This window comes from Sus scrofa, chromosome 1 (genome assembly GCF_054392235.1).
Source record: "Sus scrofa isolate SSC_HxYL_T2T_F1_AM1 chromosome 1, Sscrofa_HxYL_maternal_Yorkshire_Landrace_v2.0, whole genome shotgun sequence".
NCBI lineage: Eukaryota > Metazoa > Chordata > Mammalia > Artiodactyla > Suidae > Sus > Sus scrofa.
Window position 1 is genome coordinate 147,407,515 of NC_139383.1, and position 19,879 is coordinate 147,427,393.

The 19,879-nt window shown below is 36.3% G+C and overlaps 1 protein-coding gene across 32 annotated transcripts in view; it reads left to right on the top strand.

The window, feature by feature from the left end:
* Positions 1–19,879, top strand: part of LRRC28 (leucine rich repeat containing 28) — a 196,049-nt gene that overhangs the window by 93,493 nt on the left and 82,677 nt on the right. For 9 of the 32 annotated variants that reach the window (XM_084975723.1, XM_084975781.1, XM_084975799.1 and 6 more), the window contains 2 exons: positions 15,542–15,645; positions 18,001–18,061. The exons of the other annotated variants lie outside the window; for them this stretch is intronic. The gene's annotated coding sequence lies outside the window, so the exon portion shown is untranslated. The remainder of the gene's footprint in view (positions 1–15,541; positions 15,646–18,000; positions 18,062–19,879) is intronic. 32 annotated transcript variants of the gene reach the window in all.

Consider the following 19,879-nt stretch of genomic DNA (forward strand, 5'->3'; position numbering starts at 1 on the left):
CTTCCTTTGCAATTTGTATTCCTTTTATTTCTTTTTCTTTCTCTGATTTTTCTTCTATGGCTAGGACTTGCAGAACTATGTTGAATAGTAATGGCAAGAATGGACATCCTTGTTTTGTTCCTGATCTTAGTGGGAATTCATTCAGTTTTTCACCATTGAGAATGATGTTAGCTGTGGGTTTGTCATATATGGCCTTTATTATGTTGAGGTAGGTTCCCTTTATGCCCACTTTCTGGAGGTTTTTTATCAGAAATGGGTGTTGGATTTTTGTCAGAAGCTTTTTCTCCATCTATTGAGTGGATCATCTGGTTTTTATTCTTCAGTATGATAATGTGATGTATCACACTGATTGATTTGCATGTACTGAAAAGTCCTTGCATCCCTGTGATAAATTCCACTTGATCATGGTGTACAATCCTTTTAATGTATTGCTGGGTTTGATTTGCTAATATTTTGTTAAGGATGTTTACATCTGTGTTCATCAGTGATAACTGGCCTGTGATTTTCTGTTTTTGTGGTGTCTTTGTTTGGTTTTGGTATGAGGGTGATAGTGGCCTCATAGAATGAGTTTGGGAGTGTTCCTTCCTCTGCAGATTTTTAGAATAGTTTCAGAAGAGTAGGTGTTAACTCTTCTCTAAGTTTTTTGATGGAATTCACCTCTGAAGCCATCTGGTCCTGGACTTTTGTTTGTTTTTTAATCACAGTTTCAACTTCAATATTTGTGATTGGTCCATTCATCTATTCTGTTTCATCTTGGTTTGTCTTGAGAGATTATACATTTCTAAGAATTTATCCATTTCATCTAGGTTGTCCATTTTATTGGCATATGGTTGCTTATAGCAGTCTATGATACTCTGTACTTCTGTGATGTCCATTGTAGCTTCTCCTTTTTCATTTCTAATTTTATTGATTTGAGTCCTCTTTTTTTCATGATGGATCTAAGAGCTTATCAATTTTGTTGATCTTTTCAAAGAACCAGCTTTTAGTTTCATTGTTCCCTTTCTGTGATTTTCTTCATTTCCATTTCATTTATTTCTGATCTTTATGATTCCTTCTGATAACTTTGGGTTTTGTCTCTTCTTTCTCTAATTGTTTTATATGTAAAGTTTAGGTTGTTTATTTGATATTTTTCTGGTTTCCTGAGATAGGCTTGTATTGCTTTAAACTTCCCTCTTAGAATTTTGCTGCATCCCATGGGTTTGGATTTTTGTGTCTTTGTTGTCTTTTGCTTCTGAGTTTTTTTTAATTTCCCCTTTGATTTCTTTAGTGATCTCTTGGTTGTTTGGTAGCATGTCATTTAGTCTCCATGTGTTTGTGTTTTTTGCAGTATTTTTTCCTGTTGTTCATTTCCAGTTGTATAGTGTTTGGTCAGAAACACTATCAGTTATCTTAAATTTACCGAGGCTTTATTTGTGGCCAGAATGTGATCTCTCCTAGATAATGTTCTGTGTGCACTTGAGAAGAATGTGTATTCTGCTGCCTTTGGTTGGAATATTCTATAAATATCTATTAAATCCTTCTGATCTAATGCATCATTTAAGGCATGAGGTTCTTTGTTGATTTTCCATCTGGATGATAGGTCCATAGCAGTAAGTGGGGTGTTAAAGTCTTCCACTATTATTGTGTTATTGTCCTTTTCTCCTTTTAAGGTTGTTAGCAGTTGACTGATATATTGAGGTGATCCTATGTTTGGTGGATATATACTTACATCTTCTTGGATTGATCCTTTGATCATTATATAATGTCTTTCTTGTCTCTTGTAACCATCTTTATTTTAAAGTCTGTTTTGCCTGATATGAGTGTTGCTACTCCAGCTTCCTTTTTTGATTTCCATTTGCATGGAATATTTTCTTCCTCTCACTCAGTTTATGTGTGTCCATAGAACTGAAGTGGGTCTCTTAAAGACAGCATATATTTGGGTCTTATTTTTGTATCAGTTCAGCCAGTTTGTGTCTTTTGGTTGTGGCATTTAGTCCATTTACATTTAAGGTAATTATTGCTAGGTATGCTCTTACTGCCATTTTGTTAATTGTTTTGAATTTATTTTTGTTGATCTTTTTTCTTCCCTTCTTCTGTTATTCTATTCTCTTGTGGTTGGATGACTATCTTTAGTGTTGTGTTTGTATTGATTTTTCTTATTTGTGTGTGTATCTATTGTAGATTTTTGTTTTGCAGTTACCATGAAGTTTTGATATAGGAGTCTCTATATATCCAAGTTGCTGGTTTCTTGATTGCAAATGCATTTCCAGTATCCTGCATTTGTACCCTAATCTTTTCATGATTTCTAATTTTGCTAGCATATTTGTGTGTGGATCATTACCTATACATATGTATGCCTTTACCAGCAAGCCTTGCATTTGTAATGTTTTTGTTTCTAATTGTGGCCTTTTCTTTTCCACCTAGAGAAGTTCCTTTAGAATTTGTTATAAGGCTGGGTTAGTGGTGCTGAATTCTCTTAGCTTTTGCCTGTCTGTAAAGCTTTTGATTTCTACTTCAGATCTGAATGAGGGCCTTGCTAGGTAGAGTAATAATCTTGGTTGGAGGTTTTTTCCTTTCACCACATTAAGTATACTATGCCACTCCTTTCTGGCCTGCAGTTTCTGCTGAAAAATCTGCTGATAACCTTATTGGGGTTCCCTTGTGTGTTGTTTCTTTTCCCTAGCTGCTTTCAAGATTTTCTCTTTGTCTTTAATTTTGGTCATTTTGATTAATATGTATCTCAGGGTGTTTCTCCTTGGGTTTATTTTATATCATATTCATTATGCTTCCTGTATTTGAATAAGTGACTCCTTTCCTATGTTAGGGAAGTTTTTGGCTGTTATCTCTTCAAATATTTTCTCTGGCCCTTTCTCTCTTCTCCTCTGGCACCCCTATATTATGAGTGTTGGTGCATTTAAATTTGTCCCATAGTTCTCTTAGACTCTCTTTATTTCTTTTCAGTCTTTCTCCTTCTGTTCCATTTAAAGGATTTCCATCAATCTGTCTTCCACCTCAGCTTATTCATTCTTCTGCCTCCTATATTCTGCTGTTGATCCCTTCTAGTGAATTTTTTATTTATTTTAGTTATTGTATTTTGCATCTTTGCTTGCTTACTCTTTAATTCTTCTCTTTCTTTGTTCAGCGTTTCTTGTAATTTATCAGTCTTTATCTCCAGTTTATTTCCAAGATCTTGAATCATCTTTACTATCATTAAAGTCTTTTTCAATGAGGTTGCTAATCTCCAGAGCATGTAGCTGTTTTTCTGAGTTTTCTTTTTTTTTTTTTTCTTGTTTCTTTATCTGGGTTATAATTCTCTGACTTTTCCTTTTATATAGATTTTTTTTGTATGGTCTCCTTATTGCAGGCAATAGCACTGTAGCCTCTCGTGCTTCTGAGGTGTGCCCCCTTACGGCCAAGTTGATACAGGAGGTTGCTGCAGGCTTTCTGATCGGAGGGACTGGTGCCTGTCCACTGGTTGGTGGAGCTGATTCTTATCCCTCTGATGGGTGGGGCTTTGTCTCTGGGTATGATTATAGGTAGCTGTGTGTCTAGGCAACCTTTTTGCTAATGGCTGGGACTGTGTTCCCACCCAATTTGTTGTTTTTCCTGGGGCTTCTCAGTCCTGATGGATGGGACTGATTTTTCCCAAATGGCCACCTCCAGGGAAATTCATACAAATGATTGTTCTTGAGACCTTTGCCTCCAATGTCCTTCCCCCCAGAATGAGCTACAGTCACCCCCTATTTTCCCAGGAGATCCTCCAATATCCACAGGTAGATCTGACCTAGATTCTTCTGAAGTCTCTGCCCTTCCCTGGTACCTTGTACCCATGAAAACCTGTGTAAGCCCTTCAGGAGTGGAATCTGTTTCCCCCAGTCTCTGTGGAGCTCCTGCACACAATCCTTGCTGGCCTTCAATGCCATATGCTCCAGGGGCTCCTCTACCCAAAGCCATATCCCCAGGTGTGGGAAACTGACCCGGGGCTCAGAACTCTCACTCCTGTAGGTCAGCCTTTCCACTCTGGTTGCCCACCCTGCTGCTATGTGATTGCTTATAAATCTCATAGGCACCCCTCCTACCATCTTGATGTGGCTTCTTCTTTGTCTTTTGGTGTATAGTATCTTTTTGGTAGTTTCCAGTCTATTTTGTTGATGGTTGTTCAGCAGTTTTGTTGTTTTCACGAGAGAAGGTGAGCTCCAGTCCTTCTACTCTGCCATTTTAGTCTCATCTGTAAAAGTCCTTCTTCATTGTTTTAATGGTGTGTTTCAAAGAGCAGAAGCGTTTAATTTTTTTTTTAATTTTATGTTCACACCCAGAACATATAAAAGTTCCCAGGCTAGGGACTGAATCTGAGGTGCAGTTGCAACCCATGCTGTATCCTTTTAACCCACTGTACTGGACTGGGGATTGAACCCTTGCCTCTGCAGTGACCTGAGCTATTGCACCTTGACCCTCTGCACCACTGTGGGAACTCTCAAAGTGTTTAATTTTTGTGAAGCCCAGTTTGTAAGATTTTCCCTAAATTCTGTTATAGATGTTTTATAATTTTTTGTCTTATATTTATTCTGGCCAAATTTCAGATGATTATTTATTTATTTTTGACTTTTTAGGGCTGAACCCACCAAATGTGGAAGTTCCCAGGCTGGGGGGTCAAATTGGAGCTACAGCTGCCAGCCTATGCTACAGCCATGGGAATTCTGTATCTGAGCTGTGTCTGTGACCTGCACCACAGCTCATTGCAGCACCAGGTCCTTAACCCACTGAGGGAGGCCACAGATCAAACCTGCATCCTCATGCATGCTAGTTGGGTTCATTACCACTGAGCCATAATGGGAACTCTCAAATTTCAGATGACTTTTATGTGCAATAAGAGGTTATGGTCTAAATGTGCTTTTGCCTATGAATATTCAAATATTCTGACACCATTTATTGAAAAGATTGTCCCTTTCTCATTGCCTTGGTACCTGTATTCATAAGTCATGAAATAAAATAGTATCAAGTCCTCCAACTTTCTTCTTCTTGGCAAAATTTTGCTTTTTTTGCATTCTTTCATTTCCACATAAATATTAAGATTATCTTGTAAATTGGATAATTTTGCTTTAGGGTAGGCATTGTTTATCTTAAAATATTTGGTAAAAGATACCTATGATTTGGAATTCCTGTTGTGGCACAGAAGAAACAAATCCAACTAGTATCCATTTGTCCATTTTTTTCTACATTGTCTGGTTTTTGGCATAAAATTATTCATAATGTTCCCTTATAATTTTAATTTCTGAAGAATAATTCTTAGTATTGGTAATGTGAGTTCTCTTTCTCTCTATCTCTCTTAATCTCACATTTTTTTAGTTAGTCTAGCTAAATGTTTGCCAGTTTTATTGATCTTTTCAAAGTACTAACATTTGGATTCATTAGCTTTTCTCTGTTTTGTTTGTTTGTTTGATTTATGTTTTATGGATCATTCTTCTGGGCTTTATTATTTTTTTTTCCTCTACTTAATTTTGTTCATTCTAACTTCCTGAAGTAGAGGCTTGTATTACATATTTTTAGATCTTTCTGGCTAGTGAAGAATTTAAAATTATTTATTTCCCTGTTAAAGTACTACATTAAGCTACTTCTTATAAAATTTGATATGTTGGGTTTTTGTTTTCATTTGATTCAAGATCTTTTCTAATTTTCTTTATTATTTTTTCTTTGACCCATGTGTTATGTTTTTGAATTTGGAAATATTTGGGAACTTTAAAATTTTTCTTATTGTTGATTTCCAGTATAATTTTGTTTTGGTCAGAGAATTTTATTGTATGTTTATACAATAAAATTTATATTGTATGATTCAGGTCTTTTAAAGAATTTAATAAGACTTGTTTTTAATAGTCTAACTCAGGCTTTGGCAAACTACAGCCAAAAGGCAAACTTTAGCCTATGTACTTTTCTCTTAATGATCTCCAAGGTGAATGATTTTTTACGTCTTAAAGGTTACTTACATTTTAAAGAATCAAAGTAGGTTATTATATAATGATAAGGTGTTAGTCCATCAAAAAGGTATAGCAGTTTTAAGTATTTATATACTCAATGGCAGAATACCTTAATATATATAAAGCAAAAAACTAATGGACTAAAAGGAGAAATGAACAGGAGTTCCCTGTGTGGCTCAGGAGAAACAAATTGGACTAGTATCCATGAGCATGCGGGTTTGATGTGTGGCCTCACTCAGTGGGTTAAGGATCCGGTGTTACCATGAGCTGCATCTGTAGTGTAGGTCACAGACATGGCTCAGATCTGGCATTCCCATCATTGTGGTGTAGGCTGGCTTGATTTGACCCCTAGCATGGGAACTTATATATTTTGTGGATGTAACCCTAAAGATTTTTTTAAATAGAGAGAAATGAACAGGAATATAATAATAGCTTGGGAATTTACTATACCATTTTCAACACTGGGTAGTTCATCCAGACAGAATCATATGTTAAATAGCAGATTTGAATAATACTGTAGACCACATGGACTTAGCAAACATATACAAAACATTCTATCCAACCATGGCAGAATATGTATTCTCCTTAATGGCACATGGAACATTTTGTAGAATAGGCCATATGTTACCCACAAAACAGGTTTTAGCAAATACAAATAGACTGAAACAACACCACATATCTTCTGTGACCACAATGTTATGAAATTAGGTACCAATCACAATAGGAAAACTGAAATTCATGATCAAATGGAAATTACACAACACCTTCCTGAACAACTAATGACTCAAAGAAAAAGGGCAAATAATTTCTTAAGATAAATGGAAATAGAAACACAACATTCCAGAGTTTATGAAATACAACAAAAGCAATTCTAAGAGAGAAGCTTATAGCAATAAATGCCTACATTTAAAAGTAGGAAAGGTCATGGGAGGAGCCTCCACCTTTGCAGCTGTAAGTGGCAGTTGTGCAAGCCACCTGGAGTGGCTGTGAACCATAGCAGACCTCATCCATAGCAGCCACTTGGCTCTAAGAGAGGTAGCTAGCTACCACTGCTCTGATCATGTGCTCTGGGTGCATGTGAGCTGCCACCATCGCTGAGAAGTCTAGGACTGGGTACCAGCCATCACATCTACCCATATGCTGTCCCAGTGGACCACAGAAATGGAAAGTTAGACACTATGAGATAATAAAGAAATATAATTCAGACAAAGGGACAAGATTCAAACATACAAAAGCAACTAAATGAAAAGGAGATAGGCAGCATTCCTGAAAAAGAATTCAAAGTGATGGTGGTAGAGATGATCCAAGATCTCAGAAAAAGGATGGAGGCACAGATAAAGAAGTTACAACTAATGTTTAAAAAAGAGCTAGAGGGAGTTCCCCTTGTGGCACAGTGGAAACGAATCCGACTAGGAACCATGAGATTGTGGGTTCAATCCCTGGCCTTGCTCAGTGGGTTAAGGATCCGGCATTGCCATGAGCTATGGTGTAGGTTGCAGATGTGGCTTGTATCCTGCGTTGCTGTGGCTGTGGCATAGGCCAGTGGCTATAGCTCTGATTAGACCCCTAGCCTGGGAACCTCCACATGCCATGGGTGCGGCCCTAGAAAAGACCAAAAGAAAGAAAAAGAAAAAAAGCTAGAAGTTTTAAATAACAAGCAAAGGTGAATAACACAGTACTGAAATGAAAAATACACTAGAATGAATCAGTTGCAGGACACTGAGGCAGAATAACGAGTAAGTGAGTTGGAAGATGATGGAAATCACTGACACATAAAAGAATAAAGAAAAAAGGATGAAAATAATTGAAACAATCCAAGAGACCTCTGGGACAACAGTAATCATACCAACATTTACATCATAGGGGTCCCGGAAGAAGAAGAGAGAGAAAGGGCCAGAGAAAATACTTGAAGAGACTATAGCTGAAAACTTCCCTAATATGGGAAGTTGTTGAGGAAGCACAGAGATCCCCATACAGGATAAACTCAAGGAGATACACAGTGAGACACTCATTAATCAAACTGGATAAAAAGCTAAATACAAAAAAAATATTGAAAAGCAGCAAGGGAAAAGCAACAAACAAAATACAAGGGATCCCCCATAAGGATATCAGCTAATTTTTCTACACAAACTCTGTAGTCCAGACGGGAGTAGTATGATATATTTATGGTGATGAAGGGGAAGAACCTACAACCAAGAATACTCTACCCAGCAAGGCCCTCATTCACACAGGGTGGAGAATTCAAAAGTTTTGCAGACAAACAAATGCTAAAAGAATTCAGCACCACCAAAGCAGCTTTACAACAAATGCTAAAGGAACTTCTCTCAGTTGAAAAGAAAAGGCCACAACTAGAAACAAGAAAATTATGAATGGGAAAGCTCACTAGTAAGGACAAACATACAGTAAAGTAGGGAATCATCCAAACACAAATATGATATCAAAACCATTATTTGTGAGAAGAGAGTATAAATGCAGGACATTGAAAATGCATTTGAAATGAAGAGATGAACAACTTAAAACAGTTTTGCACATACACAGAATGCTATGTCAAAACCTCATGGGACCTACAAACCAAGTATATATATGTGTGTGTGTGTGTGACTGGGTCACCTTGCTGTGTAGTAGAAAATTGACAGAACACTGTAAACCAGCTATTATGGAAAAAATAAATATGTATACATATAAAATAAAATAAAAAAACTTTAATTTAAAAAAAAGCACAACAGACACATACATTAAAAAAAAAACATTCACATACAACACACTAAAGATAGTCATCAAATCACAAAAAAAGAAATGAGGAAGGAAAGGAAAAAGTCTAACATCAACTAATCCAAAACAATTAGTTAAACATTAGTAAATAAATATAAATTGATAATTACCTTGAATGTGAATGAATAAATGCTCCAACAACAACAAAAAAAATAGACTGGCTGAATGGATACAAAAATAAGACCCATATATATGCTGTGTGTAAGAGACTCACTTCAGATTGAGGGACACATAGAGACTGAAAATGAGGGATGGAAGAAGATATTCCATGCAAATGGAAATTGAAAGAAAGCTGGAGTAGCAATACTCATATCAGCCAAAATAGACTTTAAAATAAAGACTTATAAGAGGCAGAGAAGACACCTAATGATCAGGGGATCAATTCAAGAACATATAAAACTCATAATTATATATGCACCCACCACAGGAGCACCACATTATGTAAGGCAACCGCTAACAGCCATAAAAGGAGAAATCAATAGTAACACAATAATAGTTGGGGTCTTTAACACCCCACTTATATCAGTGGACAGATCATCCAAACAAAATCAATAAACACAGGCCTTAAATATCACATTACACTAGATATGCTTCACTGATATTTATAGAACATTCCATCCAAAACTGGAAGTATACACATTCTTCTCAAGTGCACATGGAACTTTCTCCGGTATAGATCACATCTTGGGCCACAGATCAAGCCTTGGTAAATTTAAGAAAATTGAAATCATATCAAGCATTTTATCTAACCACAACACTATGAGACTAGAAATCAGTCATAAGGAAAAAACTGCAAAACACAGACATGTACATGGAGGCTAAATAATATGCTACTACAAAACCAATGACTCACTGAAGAATTCAAAGAGGAAATAAAAAAATACCTAGAGACAGGAGTTCCCTGGTGGCACAGTGGGTTAAGGATCTGGCATTGTCACTGCTGTGGCATAGGTTTATTCCTACATCCAGGAACTCTTGCATGCCATGGGCATGGCCATAAAAAAACCCAAACAAACAAACACAAAAACCAAAACAAACAAAAAACCCATACCAAAAAAAAACAAAAAAACCTAGGGAAAAATGACAATGATACAACAACCCAAAACCTATGGGACATGGCAAAAGCAGTTCTAAGGGGCAAGTTTATAGCAGTACAGTCTCACTACAGGAAAAAAGAAAATCCCAAATAAATAACCCAACCTTACACCTAAAGCAGCTAGAGAAAGAAGAACAAACGAAGCTTAAAGTTAGTAGAAGGAAAGAAATCATAAAGGTCAGAGCAGAAACAAATGACAAAGAGATGAAGAAACCAGTTAAAAAAAATCACTGAAATTAAAAGCTGGTTCTTTGAAAGATAAACAAAATTGATAAACCTTTAGCCAGACTCATCAAGAAAAAAGGGAAATGGCTCAAATCAATAGAATTAGAAATGAAAAAGGGGAAATTACAACTGACACCATAGAATACAAAGATCACAAGAGACTGCTGCAAGCAACTATATGCCAGTAAAATGGATAACCTAGAAACAATGAACAAATTCTTAGAAAGGTACAACCCTCCAAGACTGAACCAGACAAAATAGAAAATATGAACAGGCTGGTCACAAGTACTGAAATTGAAAATGTGATTGAAAAAATTCCAAAATCAAAAGTCCAGGGCCAGATGGCTTTACAGACAAAATCTATCAAACATTTAGAGAAAGATTTTGAAACCAAACTTATGGTTACCAAAGGGGAAACATGGGGTGGGGGATAAATTAGGGGTTGAGATAGACATATACACACTACTGTATGTAAGATAGATGGATAACAAGAACCTACTACTACTATATCAAAGAGAATAAAGTACCTAGGAATAAACCTACCTAAAGAGGCAAAAGACCTGCACTATGAAAACTATAAGACACTGATGAAGGAAATAAAGAATGGCACAGATTGGAAGAAACAACTCAACAATTATAGTTGAAGATCTTAATATTCCTCTCTTTACATCTGATAGAACAACTAAGGATATAGAAAACTTGTACAATGTTGTTGACCAACTTGAACTAAAACAGAGGAAAGAACACTCTCAAACTCATTCTTTGAGGCCACCATCACCCTGATAACAAAAACAAAGATACCGCCAAAAAAGAAAATTACAGGCTAGTTCACTGATGAACATAGACACAAAAATCCTCAACAAAATACAAGGAAAGTGAATCTAGCAATATATCAAAATGATCATACAGCATGATCAAGTGGTATTTACCTGAGGGATACAGGGATTCTTCAATATATGCATATCAATCAATGTGATACACCATATTAACAAATTGAAAAATTAAAAAAATGTGATTATCTCAATAGATGTTGAAAAAGTTTTTGACAAAATTCTATACTCATTTATGACAAAAACTCTCCAGAAAGTGGGCATGAAGGGAAAAATACCTTAACCTAATAAAGGCCGTATATGACAAACCCACAGCTAGCATCATAGTCAATGGTGAAAAGCTGAAAATATTTATTTCTCTACTTATTAAAAGCAGAATACATACTCTTTTCCAGCACATATAGAATATTCTCCAGGATAGATCAAATGCTGTCCCATAAAAGGAAACTCAGTCAATTTAAAAGAACTTTCCTGAAAAGAAATTCTATTCAGCAAGCATTGCTGGGAAACCTGGACAGCTGCATGCAAAGCAATGAAATTAGAACACACCCTCACACCATGCACAAAAATAAACTCAAAATGGCTGAAAGACTCAAATATGAGACAAGACACCATCAAACTCCTAGAAGAGAACATAGGCAAAACACTCTCTGACATCAACCTCATGAATATTTTCTCAGGTCAGACTCCCAAAGCAACAGAAATAAGAGCAAAAATAAACCAATGGGACCTAATCAAAACTGACAAGCTTTTGCACAGCAAAGGAAACCAAAAAGACAACTTACAGAATGGAAGAAAATAGTTTCAAATGATGCAATGGACAAGGGCTTAATCTCTAGAATATATAAACAACTTATACAACTCAACAGCAAAAAAGCCAATCACCCAATGGAAAAATGGGCAAAAGACCTGAATAGACTGTCCTCCAAGGAAGATATGCAGATGGCCAGCAAACACCTGAAAAAATGCTCAACATCACTGATTATAAGAGAAATGCAAATCAAAAACTACTGTGAGCTATCACCTCACACGAGTCAGAATGGCCATCATTAATAAGTCCACAAATAACAAGTGCTGGAGGGGATGTGGAGAAAAGGGAATGTAAACTGGTACAGCCACTATGGAGAATAGTTTGGAGATACCTTAGAAATTTATACGTAGAACTTCCATATGACCCTGCAATCCCACTCTTGGGCATCTATCCGGACAAAACTCAACTTAAAAGAGTCACATGCACCTGCATGTTCATTGCAGCCCTATTCACAATAGCCAGGACATGGAAACAACCCAAATGTCCATCAACAGATGATTGGATTCGGAAGATGTGGTGTATATATACACAATGGAATACTACTCAGCCATAAAAAAAGAATGACATAATGCCATTTGCAGCAACATGGATCGAACTAGAGACTCTCATACTGAGTGAAATGTGTCAGAAAGACAAAGACAAATACCATATGATATCACTTATAACTGGAATCTAATATCCAGCACAAATGAACCTTTCTACAGAAAAGAAAATCATGGACTTGGAGAATAGACTTGCGGCTGTCCGGGGAGAGAGGGAGTGGGAGAGATCAGGAGCTTGGGGTTATCGGATACAACTTAGAATAGATTTACAAGGAGATCCTGCTGAGTAGCATTGAGAACTATGTCTAGATACTCGTATTGCAACAGAACAAAGGGTGGGGGGAAAAATGTATACATGTAAGAGGAACTTGGTCCCCATGCTGTACAGTGGAAAAAAATTAATAAAACAAAAAATAAAAAAAAAGAACTTTCCTGGAGTTCCTGTGGTGGCTCAGTAGTTAACGAATCCCACTAGGAACCATGAGGTTGCGGGTTTGATCCCTGGTTTTTCTCATTGGGTTGAGGATCTGGCACTGCCGTGAGCTGTGGTGTAGGTCGCAGACGTGGCTCAGATCCTGCATTGCTGTGGCTCTGGCATAGGCCGGCTGCTACAGCTCCGATTCGACCCCTAGCCTGGGAACCTCCATATGTCACGGGAGTGGCCTTAGAAAAGGCAAAAAGACAAAAAACCAAAAATAAAAGAACTTTCCTTCCCACTGGTTTAGTTATCATCTGATATCCTTTCTTTTCAGCCTTACAAATTTCCTTTAATATTCTTTATTGGGTAGGTCTGCTAGCAACTGATTTTCTCATTTCTTGTTCATATATGAATGTCTTTATTATGACTGTTGCTGAAGGGTAGTTTTAGCTCTATGTATAATTCTTGATGAACATTTTTTCCTTTAGCATTCTAAATATGCCATTTCAGTGTCTTCTGACTGCTGTCGTTTCTGATAAGTTAGCTTTTAATTATATTATTTTTCTCTTCTTTGCATGAGTCATTTTTCTCTCGTGGCTTTCAGGATATTCTGTTTGTATTTCTTTCAGCAAGTTGTATAAATACAGAGATTAAGAACCAGACATACAATGGGTCTTAATCTCTGTATTTATACAACTTGGAATTCATTGAACTTCTTGGATCTGTAGATTAATGTTTTTCATTATATATGGGACATCATTAGCTATTTTCTTACACTTTTTAGCCACTTTGTCTCATTTCTTCTGGGACTCCTGTTGTGCATATGATAGTATCCCACATGTTCTGAGGCTGTGTTCATTTTCCCTAGATTTTTTTTCTCCCTATTCTTCAGATGTATAATTTCTATTGGTATGTCTTGGAATATACTGATTTTCCCCTCTACCATCTAAAAAATCTTCTGAGACCGTCTAATAAATTTTCATTTCAATTATTGTATCTTTTGCTTTAGAATTGTTCTTTGGTTCTTTTTATGGATTGTATTTTCTATTTAGATTCTCTATTTATTGTCATTGTCATCATATTTTTGTTTAATTTTTGGATGTAATTTCCTTAGTTTCTTTAAACATATTTATAAAAGCTTCTTGGAAATTTTTGCCAAGTTCAACATCTGGACCTATTCAGAGTTAGTTTCTGTTGACTGCTTTTTTCTCCCTCTCCTGGCTATGGATCACACGTTTCTGTTTATTTGCATGACTTATATCTTTGTTGTTTCTGAAAACTGGAAATTTATATAATATATTGTGGTACTTTTGAGTTTTATTTTTCTGAGAACTTGTTTTTATTTATTTATTTATTATTTTCCTGGGTATAAAATTGAGAATCTTCTCCTGCTGTGGTACATAGTCTCTGATGGCTCTGCTCAGATTTTATTCTTATTTTTATTTTTTAATCTAGTTTCCTAGTGCTTGTCACTGTGTCTGAATAGCTTAGGGTAGCCATTGATTCGAAATGTGCTTTGAACAAACATTTCAAGCCTGTAAATTCTATCTACTGCTGTTTGAAATGTGTTTGGATTGAGGAGTGTATTTCATTGTATTTCAGAGTCAGTCAGTTACTACATCTGCCCTGGCTTTTCCTTTTTGTGGACTCCCATGGGTCTTCCCCGAACATCCACATAGTTTCCTAGTTGTCCAAAGACTTAGAGAAAGCAAGCACTTGTTTAGCTCTCTCATCTCCATAATCTCCCAGTTCAATTTCTGACTGTTCAACCTCTGATTCCAACTGGATTCAACTGGGATTTCCAATCCAAGGCTAGCAAAGAAGATGCTGTGTATTTTCTTCATTCTTCTCTTATACAATTTGTCAGTTTTAGCCGAAAAAAGATGTGGGATTTTGTCTCTTGCCTCAAATCAAGGATCCCTCTCTGAATGCCAGACTGCTCATTTTCACAGTCAGTCCACCCTCGTAAACTAACATTCTTTTTTTTTTTTTCCCTAGGACCACCACACCTGTGGCATATGGATGTTCCCAGGTAGGGGTCATATTGGAGCTGCTGCAGCAGCAACACCAAATCTGATCCACGTCTGCAAACTGCACTGCAGCTTATGGCAATGCCAGATCCTCCCACTGAGCAGGGCCAAGGATCAAACCTTCATCCTCACAGAGACTAGTGGGTTTATAACCTGCTGAGCTGCAACAGGAACTCTGGTAAACTAACATTCTTGATATTCCTGATGGGAGAAAGAGACCACCTCAAGTCAGAAAAGATTGTAGACTCCCACTGGTTTTTGGACAACCCCTTAGTGGGTGGAAGTTCCTGGGTCAGAGATCAAACCTGAGCCACAATAATGGCGGTACTGAATCCTTAACACTAGGCCATCAGGGAACTCCAGCTCCCACTATTTTTGAATGAAGCTTTAACAGGTTTTTAAGAACAAATATTTCCAAATTTATTGTCTGCCTTTGGTTGATTTCTAGAGCCCTGAAATAGTTGTGTGTGTGGGTTTTTTTTGTTGTCGTTGTTTGTTTTTTACAGTTTTGTCCAGTGTTAAGCTTATTTTGGGTTGGAGAGATTTTGAGCTCTTTATAGTGACCTAGGTCCCCACTCTTAAAATATTCTCAAGCCATTTATTTAGTTAGCTATTTAAAATATTGAAGGGGCTCATGGAACTTCAGAATCCCCGTTTTTATCACAATTTTTGGACAATATCTTCCCATTCCTGCTTTTCTAGCACTTATATTCTGAAGTTATTTAGCAACTCCTGTGTCCATTGATATTGAGAATATATTTCTTTCAGCTTCTCAGGACGCTATTTTTCTGGATTTGTAAACGGCTTTGAAGTGTGTGAAAATCTTTCAGCTACCTCACCTAACCTGGGCTTTACTTTCTCTCTAGGATGTTTGAGCATCATTTTCTTCAGCAGAGAAGGTGGAAGCCTTTAATTTGTCATTTGTGAGCTAATTATTCTTGCTTCAAGCATAGCTTCACAAATCTTTTTGGTATCCTTTTTCTGAAGTGTGCTCATTTGGGACAACAGAGTTACCTCCATTCTTGCAGATTTATGTCTAAAACTATAGTTGAAGACAAATGTAAATCTTTGTAGTTTTCTCAGAAAGTAGTAGCTAGACCTTGGATTTTATTAAAGCATTATTTAACATGTTTATATTTTCTTTATTCCAAGGAATAAAATAATAAAATCTAGAAAATAGTTTTTGTAGATTTTCAACTCTTCAGAGAATGAAAAATTGAGGGTTTTTTAAAATCATAAGCTGTGTTTAAATAATAAGTATGGGATTCATGTAAATATTCTCAGAAGAACACAGTATAATTTCAATGTTAACTATTTAAAATATGAAACTTTGAGAACAGCAGTAGATCAACAGATAATAATATCTTTGTAAAAGAAAAGTAAATTCATTCCTTTTACTGTTTTAGGTGTTAGTGTTTCTATATTTAATTGTTTTTATGATGCCAGGAGTGTCTTGGTGTTTTGAATCACTAACCAAAATAACGTCTTACTTTCTTAATTAGAGGCTTAAAACGAACTTCCACTGAAAAGTTGCTACTATCCTAAGATTTTTGTAGTAGGAAACAGTTTCAAGATAACAGAACTGCCATTCGTAGTCCATATGTTTGTTTTTTTATTAAACTTTTAATTTTGAGCAGTTGTAGATTCCCATGCAGTTGTGTGTCCATATACTTTGATTCAATAATATATTTTTTTAAATTTTTTCTAGCCATGACCTAATTTTGCAAAAATTAGCTTTTTCTTCTTTTTGGGCAATGAAAGGTGCCATAAGAAGGGTTTGGGGGAGTTCCCGTCATGGCACAGTGGTTAACAAATCCGACTAGGAACCATGAGGTTGTGGGTTTGATCCCTGCCCTTGCTCAGTGGGTTAACGATCTGGCGTTGCCATGAGCTGTGGTGTAGGTCGCAGATGCGGCTCGGATCCTGCGTTGCTGTGGCTCTGGCGTAGGCTGGCAGCTAAACTCCGATTAGACCCCTAGCCTGGGAACCTCCATATACCGTGGGAGCGGCCCAAGAAATGGCAAAAAGACAAAAAAAAAGAAGGGTTTGAAGTTTTCTGAAACTGTGACACCAGTTTGGCTAAGCACTATGATAATGATCATAGTTAAGTTAAGGCATTAGAAACACTGTCTTTGCCTCCTCGTAACCTGTTTCTCATCCATGAAACTTTTATTTTAGAGTATAAATTTATAACAAAAGTACTACACTTGAAAAAAATTAAATCATCCAGTTTTCAACTTTTTTGTGCTATTAATGGAATGAGCTCATGCTTTCTTCAATATTTTTAACACCATATAGGTATAATTAGTTCTAATGCCGTATTTACTCAACCTGTAAGCCCTTTATGAAGTTACTGAGTGACTGTGTATAGTCATTCACAAAATATAATTTGTCATATATACTGTTTTTTGTCTGTTAATGAAAATAATATAAAGAAATACTAATAATTATTTGAACAGTAGTTGCTCCCATATTATTATTGAGTCATTTCAGACCAGGGATGGCGTTTTTTCTTTTTAAGTTTCATTTATTAGTTTTCTGTGTGGGACTTTTTTTTCTAAAGAATTTCCGTGGTAGAAGCCATTTGTCTGAGAATAAGGAAAGTCATATCTTTGTGGAGGATTTGAAGGGATTATGGATATGGCTTCTTCCATATGTTATAAAAAGCTTTAATGGGCCACAAGGGGCTGAATGCCTATTTTCCTAGAAGGCATTACCTAGAAGGAAGAAAGTGTGAAGTTGGTGGGTGATGGGACAGGGTTATAAAGATTGATTAGGCAAGATTTAATTTTAAACTTCTATGAATATTCTTCAGAAGAGCTGCATAATAAAACAGAAATATCTGTAAAATTGCGTTGAAAAGACCATGGACTTGAAGGAAGCCTTTTCTAACCTGACAGGCCAAGGTTGTGATAATCAGTCTCACAAATGTCATATGTACAAGTGTTACAATGACCACAAGTATTAAAGCCAGAATTTAATATCACATTTTAATTTTCTTTCTCTTGAGCAGAGTTCAACATAATTCTTTTTTGCTTCTCCTGTATAAAAGTAAAAAATAAAAAGATTGCTACTACTGTTTAGTTATTAGACATTTCTTATGAAGTCATAGGGGCAAACATGCCCTAAATGTTGATTATCAGCATTTTCCAAACTTTATCTATATGCTTGGTGAAAAAAGTATACCATGGCCAAATGAATGTGTAACTGTTGGTGAATTACAATTAAATGTGTTTACTGACTGGATATCTGTTCTTTAGTAAGCTAATGTGTACCATGATAAGCAATATAGCATATCGTTTTTCCTAAACTTACTTGACCATAGGGACATTTCTCTAAACTGGTATTCATTCCTGTGAATGTAGTTGGAGTAAATACTACTCTAGGTAAGTGGTATTCCAAAGCTCTGTCACAACTATTACTGGAAATACTTGTTTTTGATAAAATTGATATTAAAATTGAATATGAGCTTTTCTTAGGTTTTTTTAAAGGTTGCTTTTTGGGTACTATTTTGACATAATTTCTTATTTTGTACTAAACTGCTAAATCAAATTTTAGGATGAATATATAATATCATAAACTAACTTGGAAAATGTTAATATTCTAAGATATTTTATGTACAATGAACTTTTTAAAGGAATGCAAGTTATAGGACCACAAGTCATCTGTTCACAGTCAACTGTGTAGTAGTATTCTCTGTGTGCTTATAGCTTTTTTTTTTTTTTCTCTTTTTTAGGGCCACACCCATGGCATATGGGAGTTCCCAGACTAGGGGTCAAATCGGAGCTATAGCTGCTAGTGTACACCACAGCCACAGCAACACCAGATCCGAGCCTTGTCTGCGACCTACACCACAGCTCAGGGCAACACTGGATCCCTGACCCACTGAGCAAGACCAGGGATCAAACCCTCATCCTCATGGATACTAGTTGCATTTGTTTCCACTGTACCTCGAAAGGAACTGCATTTATATGCCTACAAATTTTTATTGTCCTTTTTGTAGCACTCTTCTGTTACTTCCTATTGTTGAGAGGTGTTTGAAATCTTTGTTAAATGCAAGACCCAACAGAAGGTTTATAGAATACAAGAAAATGTTTTGAACTCCAGTGTATATTGACTGGGTTGAGCAAAGCAGTGGTACTACTTTGTAGTATTTTTTCAAATGTTGGGGAACAAATAGAAATCTTAAGAAACACATGTATTCTCTTTAGAATCTCCATTCAATTTCTGTAATACATTTGACAGAAACTGATATTTTTTATTTTTTTCATTTTATGATGACAGAACTTGTAAACCTTCAGCAAAGCAGATTTGCATAGATTTGTATAGCAGCACTGTATACACATTTATGAAATTTTTGCTTTCTCTTGGCATTGTATTTCAATAAACTGAAATGTCATTAGGAAATCCACATATTTAGAATTTAATCACAGATTGCTGTGTGATTATTCTTAGGCAAAATAAATACAACTAAAACATTTTTAAAAAATCTCAGAGTTACAAGTGTCTAGAATTGTTGTACCTCTTATTGTAAGGAATCCCGAAGTATGTGATAAAATATCATATTAGTATTTTATCAATTTAGCTTTGTATTATTATAAAAGGAGTACATGAACATAGAAATAAATATTTAAACAGTATAGGAAAGTTTAAAAATGGAAAGTTAACATCTTTCTGTGCCCGTTTCATTCCTATCCTTGATATTAATTACCACTGAGTAGTTTTGTTTTCATTTTTCTTGTAGTTTTCTCCATAACTCTAAACAGTAGCAGGTAATCTAGATACTTGCTGCTTTTGTATTAAGATTAACAATCAAGGCGTTCCCGTCGTGGCTCAGCAGTTAGCGATCCCAAATAGCATACGTGAGGACATGGGTTCAATCCCTGGCCTCGCTCAGTGGGTTAAGGCTCTGGCGTTGCGGTGAGCTGTGGTGTGGGTCGCAGACATGGCTCAGATCCTGTGTTGCTGTGGTGTAGGCCTGCGGCTACAGTTCCAATTGGACCCCTGGCCTGGGAGCCTCCATATGCCACAGGGCAGCCCTAAAGGACAAAAAGACAAAAAAAAAAAAAAGATTAACAATCGATATAGACAAATTAAGATTTCTTTAATGTAGAGTTCCCCTGGTGGAACATCGAGTTAAGGATCTGGTGTTGTTACTGCAGTGGCTTAGGTCACTGCTGTGGCATGGGTTTGATCCCTGGCCC